Below are 7500 nucleotides of genomic sequence, written 5' to 3'. Positions count from 1 at the left end.
GCCTGTTCCCCTGGAGCCGGGGTAGACCTGGTGTTCCGGGCGCCGGGGTAGACCTGGTGCACGGAAGCCTCGGGGTAGACCTGGTCTTCCGGGCGCCGGGGTAGACCTGGTGCACGGAAGCCTCGGGGTAGACCTGGTCTTCCGGGCGCCGGGGTAGACCTGGTCTTCCGGGAGCCGGGGTAGACCTGGAATTCCGGGCGCCGGGGTAGGCCTGTTCTCCTGGAGCCGGGGTAGACCTGGTCTTCCGGGAGCCGGGGTAGACCTGGAATTCCGGGCGCCGGGGTAGGCCTGTTCCCCTGGAGCCGGGGTAGACCTGGTCTTCCGGGAGCCGGGGTAGACCTGGTCTTCCGGGAGCCGGGGTAGACCTGGAATTCCGGGCGCCGGGGTAGGCCTGTTCCCCTGGAGCCGGGGTAGACCTGGTGTTCCGGGAGCCGGGGTAGACCTGGTGTTCCGAGCGCCGGGGTAGACTTGGTGCACGGAAGCCTCGGGGTAGACCTGGTCTTCCGGGCGCCGGGGTAGACCTGGAATTCCGGGCGCCGGGGTAGGCCTGTTCCCCTGGAGCCGGGGTAGACCTGGTGTTCCGGGAGCCGGGGTAGACCTGGTGTTCCGAGCGCCGGGGTAGACTTGGTGCACGGAAGCCTCGGGGTAGACCTGGTCTTCCGGGCGCCGGGGTAGACCTGGAATTCCGGGCGCCGGGGTAGGCCTGTTCCCCTGGAGCCGGGGTAGACCTGGTGTTCCGGGAGCCGGGGTAGACCTGGTGTTCCGAGCGCCGGGGTAGACTTGGTGCACGGAAGCCTCGGGGTAGACCTGGTCTTCCGGGCGCCGGGGTAGACCTGGAATTCCGGGCGCCGGGGTAGGCCTGTTCCCCTGGAGCCGGGGTAGACCTGGTGTTCCGGGCGCCGGGGTAGACCTGGTGCACGGAAGCCTCGGGGTAGACCTGGTCTTCCGGGCGCCGGGGTAGACCTGGTGCACGGAAGCCTCGGGGTAGACCTGGTCTTCCGGGCGCCGGGGTAGACCTGGTCTTCCGGGAGCCGGGGTAGACCTGGAATTCCGGGCGCCGGGGTAGGCCTGTTCTCCTGGAGCCGGGGTAGACCTGGTCTTCCGGGAGCCGGGGTAGACCTGGAATTCCGGGCGCCGGGGTAGGCCTGTTCCCCTGGAGCCGGGGTAGACCTGGTGTTCCGGGAGCCGGGGTAGACCTGGTGCACGGAAGCCTCGGGGTAGACCTGGTCTTCCGGGAGCCGGGGTAGACCTGTCGTCCTACTCCGGGCCCGGCCTCCGGCCGCCCGGCTGCTGCGGCAGACCTGTCGCCCTGGTGTCCCGGGCGGACCTGCTGTCCCGCGCACGACCCACCCTCCGGCCGCCCGGCGCCGGTCTAGAGAGGGAAGGAGCCGGCCGTTGGGAGCCGGCAGCGCTCCCGCCTCCTCCGTGCCCAAAGCGACAGCGGCCCGGCTCCTGCCTCCGTCTCCGGATCCCTCACTGCCTTCAGCCGCTCGACCCCCCTCCCCCCCACCCCGCTGCCGTCCTGCCCCGGGCTCGGACGGGGCCAGGCCGGGCTGGAGCGTCAAGGAAAGAAGGCCGTCAAAGCAGAAGGCTGGGCGAGAGCCGAAGAGAAGGCTTCTCGGCAAAGGGGCCGCCTCTGCCGCGGGCCCCGGCCCTGCTGGCCGAAGGACCCGCCTTCCTCGGTGTCGGCCCGCTCCTGGCCCTCCCGCCGCTGCGGGTGTGCGAACCGGCCGAGGAGAGAGCGGGCGGGGGACGGCGACGGGGGTGGGGAAAGTAGTCTGCGAGCGGCGCCGGGGAGTCTGATGGGGCAGGGCGGGGCGCCCCCAACCGTCGATGGGCGGAGGCGGGGAAAGTCTTCAGGCGGGGCGCCCCCAACCGTCGATGGGCGGGCTCTGAGGGGGCGGCGTCGGATTGCGAGTGTGTGGAGCCGGCGTGTGTGTCACCGTGCCCCTCTCTCTCTGTCTCTCTCTCCCTCCCTTCCCCCCCCCGCCCCCCCGTCCCTCCCTCCCTCCCTCGCTTCCCTTGCGCGCTGGCCCCACTGAAATTCCGTTCGGCCGGGTAGGGCTGCGCGGCACCCCGGGCGGAGGGGGCTGCTGACGCTGCTTCGACGGCAGGCTGACGCAGGCTGCCTGTCAGCTTCGTCTGGGATCGCTCTGGGTACCAGAGGGAAAGAAATAAAGTTCGCCAAGAAAATTCCTTTTCCGGATCAGTTTCTTGCGCCGAGGGAACAGAAGAGTCGTTCTCTTCGAGAAGGGAGGAAAGGGGAAGCGCGGGAAATGAAACCCGAACCCCAAACCAGACCAAGGGGAACCAAGCCACAAAAAACAAAGGGATAACCCCGTAACTCCTAAAACAAACCCAGAAAACTCGAACCAAAAGTCCCGCAACGCACATTCCCCCACCCCCCACAAAAACCCACACCGAGCCCCCCCGCTCGCGCCCGCCCCCCCCACCCCCACCAGGCAAAAAAAGGTAAAGCCGGCCATTGAGAAACGCTCTACTACCCGGGTATGGGGAAATACCTCTTGCCATGGCCCCGGAATAGACTTTTCCTCCGGGCGCCGGGGTAGACCCGTTGTCCGGCCCCCCGGGCTACACCTGGTATCCCGGAGCCGGGGTAGACCTTGTACCCGGCGGCCGGGGTAGACCTGGTATCCCGGAGCCGGGGTAGACCTTGTACCCGGCGGCCGGGGTAGACCTGGTATCCCGGAGACGGGGTAGACCTTGTACCCGGCGGCCGGGGTAGACCTGGTATCCAGGAGCCGGGGTAGACCTTGTACCCGGCGGCCGGGGTAGACCTGGTATCCAGGAGACGTGGTATACCTTGTACCCGGCGGCCGGGGTAGACCTGGTATCCCGGAGCCGGGGTAGACCTTGTACCCGGCGGCCGGGGTAGACCTGGTATCCAGGAGCCGGGGTAGACCTTGTACCCGGCGGCCGGGGTAGACCTGGTATCCAGGAGACGGGGTAGACCTTGTACCCGGCGGCCGGGGTAGACCTGGTATCCAGGAGCCGGGGTAGACCTTGTACCCGGCGGCCGGGGTAGACCTGGTATCCCGGAGCCGGGGTAGACCTTGTACCCGGCGGCCGGGGTAGACCTGGTATCCAGGAGACGGGGTAGACCTTGTACCCGGCGGCCGGGGTAGACCTGGTATCCCGGAGACGGGGTAGACCTTGTACCCGGCGGCCGGGGTAGACCTGGTATCCCGGAGCCGGGGTAGACCTTGTACCCGGCGGCCGGGGTAGACCTGGTATCCCGGAGACGGGGTAGACCTTGTACCCGGCGGCCGGGGTAGACCTGGTATCCCGTAGACGGGGTAGACCTTGTACCCGGCGGCCGGAGTAGACCTGGTATCCAGGAGCCGGGGTAGACCTTGTACCCGGCGGCCGGGGTAGACCTGGTATCCAGGAGGCGGGGTAGACCTTGTACCCGGCGGCCGGGGTAGACCTGGTATCCAGGAGACGGGGTAGACCTTGTACCCGGCGGCCGGGGTAGACCTGGTATCCAGGAGACGGGGTAGACCTTGTACCCGGCGGCCGGGGTAGACCTGGTATCCCGGAGACGGGGTAGACCTTGTACCCGGCGGCCGGGGTAGACCTGGTATCCCGGAGCCGGGGTAGACCTTGTACCCGGCGGCCGGGGTAGCCCTGGTATCCCGGAGACGGGGTAGACCTTGTACCCGGCGGCCGGGGTAGACCTGGTATCCCGGAGCCGGGGTAGACCTTGTACCCGGCGGCCGGGGTAGACCTGGTATCCCGGAGACGGGGTAGACCTTGTACCCGGCGGCCGGGGTAGACCTGGTATCCCGGAGCCGGGGTAGACCTTGTACCCGGCGGCCGGGGTAGACCTGGTATCCCGGAGACGGGGTAGACCTTGTACCCGGCGGCCGGGGTAGACCTGGTACCCCGGAGACGGGGTAGACCTTGTACCCGGCGGCCGGGGTAGACCTGGTATCCAGGAGACGGGGTAGACCTTGTACCCGGCGGCCGGGGTAGACCTGGTATCCCGGAGCCGGGGTAGACCTTGTACCCGGCGGCCGGGGTAGACCTTGTACCCGGCGGCCGGGGTAGACCTGGTATCCCGGAGACGGGGTAGACCTTGTACCCGGCGGCCGTGGTAGACCTGGTATCCAGGAGACGGGGTAGACCTTGTACCCGGCGGCCGGGGTAGACCTGGTATCCCGGAGCCGGGGTAGACCTTGTACCCGGCGGCCGGGGTAGACCTGGTATCCCGGAGCCGGGGTAGACCTTGTACCCGGCGGCCGGGGTAGACCTGGTATCCCGGAGCCGGGGTAGACCTTGTACCCGGCGGCCGGGGTAGACCTGGTATCCAGGAGACGGGGTAGACCTTGTACCCGGCGGCCGGGGTAGACCTGGTATCCAGGAGCCGGGGTAGACCTTGTACCCGGCGGCCGGGGTAGACCTGGTATCCAGGAGCCGGGGTAGACCTTGTACCCGGCGGCCGGGGTAGACCTGGTATCCAGGAGACGGGGTAGACCTTGTACCCGGCGGCCGGGGTAGACCTGGTATCCCGGAGACGGGGTAGACCTTGTACCCGGCGGCCGGGGTAGACCTGGTATCCCGGAGACGGGGTAGACCTTGTACCCGGCGGCCGGGGTAGACCTGGTATCCAGGAGCCGGGGTAGACCTTGTACCCGGCGGCCGGGGTAGACCTGGTATCCAGGAGCCGGGGTAGACCTTGTACCCGGCGGCCGGGGTAGACCTGGTATCCCGGAGACGGGGTAGACCTTGTACCCGGCGGCCGGGGTAGACCTGGTATCCCGGAGCCGGGGTAGACCTGGTCTCCGTCCGCCCGGGTAGACCTGGTGTCGCGGCCGCCTGCGGAAGTTCACCAAGGGGTCGCTGTTCCAGGCTGCCTCCGGCTATGTCGACGTAGCGGTCGGCCTGCGCTGGCGCACCCTCCCGGTCGACTTCCACTCGTCTCCTTGGAGGCGTCGGCGGCCTTGGACTTATCTTTCCGTATATTGGGAGCGAGGTGACGGGCCGCGTCCCCGCAGGTTTCCAGGGTGCCTGCGTCGCAAGGCGGAGGATAGGGCGGCCGCGCCGCGCGGTCGTCGGGGCAGAGCGAGTGCCGCCTAGGCCGGGTGAGCCGCGTGGCTTGGTCCCGGTTCCCGTCCTGCCCAGGGCGCTCTTTCGGGGGGAGAGCTGCCCGAGAAGCCAGAGAGAAGAGAATGGGCAGTGTGAAGGGCCACCAGAGAGAGAGCCGAGAGCCGAGAGAGACGGCCCGAAAGACCGTGTCGAGAAGCCGCTCGCTGGCCGCAGCGAGGCGGTGAGAAGCCCCGCGTGTGTGTTGCTCCGCTCCGGTCGGCTGCCGTGCCGGCCCGGTTGAAGGGGGGGCGGCCCCCCTGGGACGATCGGTGGCAGGTGAGGCGGCGGCGCCTCGTCCCTTTTCCGCCTGGCCTTAAGCCGGGGCCCGCTCCGGCAGGCATTTTTCCGGCAGCCGGTCCGGTGGCAGTGGCCGGCAGCCGGGGGTCGACGCGGCCGGGCTTTTTTTTTCCCCGGCCCTCGCCCGAGAGCCTCCTCCCCGAGCAAGGCCCGGCCAGCCCGCCGCGGTGGCGGCGCCCGGTTCCCCCGCTCCCGACCTGTTTGCCAGCGTGTCCGTGTCGGAAGGGCAGCGGTGGGGCGCGCGGCCTGGCCTCGGCATTCGCCGCGTGGCCGGAGGGGCTCGGTGACGGCGGTCGCCCGATGAGCCGTGGAGCCGGGGTGGCGGCACCCCGTCCCACCGGCGCGTGCTGTTGAAGTCACCCCCTTCCTCGGCCTTAAGCCGGGGACCCGCCTTGCGGGCGGGCTGTTTTTTTCGCGGGCAGAGAGGGGCCGGCCGCGGTGGCCGGCCCGCCCTAGCACGGACCGAAGCCCCCGGCAGAGAGCAACCCCCGGAAGGTCGCGGGCGAGGCGGCGGCGCCTCGCCCTTCCTCGGTCGTGGCGACCGAGCCCGCTTCTGCCCCGGGTGGTCCGTTGCTATTTTTTCAAGGGCGTGTGCGGGTGCTGTGGGGGGCCCCGCCCGCCCGGCCTCCGATGGCCTTTTCCTCTCGCGGCCCTAAGCCGCGGCACCGAGAAGCGTGCGGGCCCACGAAAGCCGAGGTTGTGTGGAGCCGGGGGGCCGAGCGAGCCCCGAGCCGAGCGATGCCGGTGGGTTTCGAAGGGGGGGGGGCAGCGAGAAGGCGGCGCGCGCCTCGCCCCCCCCCGGGCCCCCGGCGCCCGTGGTTAGCACGGGTCCTTGTGGGCCGCGCACGCCATGTGCCTTTTTTTTTTTTTTTTTTTTTCCGTTGATCGGTGCCGTACCCCGGCTTTTCCGAAGGGGAGAGAAAGAGAGGCCGAGAGAGAGAGAGAGAGAGAGAGCGCGCCAGCCGCGGGGCGGGCGAAAGCCGGTGGCACCTTTCTCGAACGCTCGGACGGGTTCCCTGGGCAGAAAAGGGTGAAGGCCATCCCCACCCCGGCCCGGCGGTCCCGTCCTTCCGTCGTCCGGCCAGGAGAGCCGTTGTCCGCGGGCGGGTGGCGGCACCCCCCCGGTCTACCCTGTGCCGGGACCGATCCGCGAGCGGATCGGTCCGGGGACGCGTGTCCCCGCTCGCACGCGCGCGGAGCCCCCAAGCCCGTCCGCTCTCGGCCCAGCCGCACCCGTGGCGGCGCCGGCCGGTGGGGCGTGCGCCTTGGTGGGCTGCCGTGGGGCCGTGGTGTGCGTTGCACGCTTTCGGCCGGGCGGTTCCGCGGCTGCTGGGGCTTTGCCTCTGCGCTCCGCTGCCTCCTCTGCCCTCGTGCAGCCGCGTCCGCCCCGATCGATGAGGCTTTTCGGGTCGCGTCGGAGAGGGCCCCCGGCCGGCCGGGCTTTCTTCCGGGGCTTCTCTGTCATGGGGAAGCCCACGGCGGGGGTCCGGTGTTCGGGCCGGGCGGTCTCTTCTCCGATTCGCTCCCCGTCGCAGGCGAGGTGTCGCCCCTCCCGCTGCCGAGGAAGGGCGTCTTGACCGTCCCAGCTGTGTGATGGCCGCGTGGCCCCGCGAGCCTACAGGTGTCCTTCGAAAGCACGCGAGGTTTGCCGGTGCCGGCCTTTGGTCCCGGTTTAGCGCCCCGTGGGTGCCGGCCGCGAGCAGCGCCGGGCGGCGGTGCGGCTGGAGCCGAGCCGCGAGGAGGCGAAAAGTCGCCGTGTCGAAGCGCAAAGGAAAGGCGAAAGCCCGATATGAGAGAGAGAGAGAGAGAGGGGTGTGCGCGGCCGGGGGAAAAGAGCCCGAGCCGCCCGTGCGCGCGCGGGCGCGCACCGCACGGCGCTCCTTTGCCGTTCCGCCGCCTGCTGCAGAGCGAGCCGCCCCGGCTCGAAGGGGCCCCGGTGTCCGGGCCGCGCCCGCCTCGTCGGGTCGCTGTCTCCTCTAGCACGTCCGGTTGCTTTCCGTGTGGCCCGGTGGGGGGACGCGCCGCGGCGGGTTTCGCTCTCCCGAGCGGCCCCGCTCGGCCCAACCTCGCCGGCGGCCGGTCGCTCGCCCGCGA

Source organism: Lonchura striata, chromosome 21 (genome assembly GCF_046129695.1).
Source record: "Lonchura striata isolate bLonStr1 chromosome 21, bLonStr1.mat, whole genome shotgun sequence".
NCBI classification, from domain to species: Eukaryota; Metazoa; Chordata; class Aves; order Passeriformes; family Estrildidae; genus Lonchura; species Lonchura striata.
The sequence above is the reverse complement of the archived record's forward strand: the minus strand, read 5'-3'. Positions refer to the sequence as shown.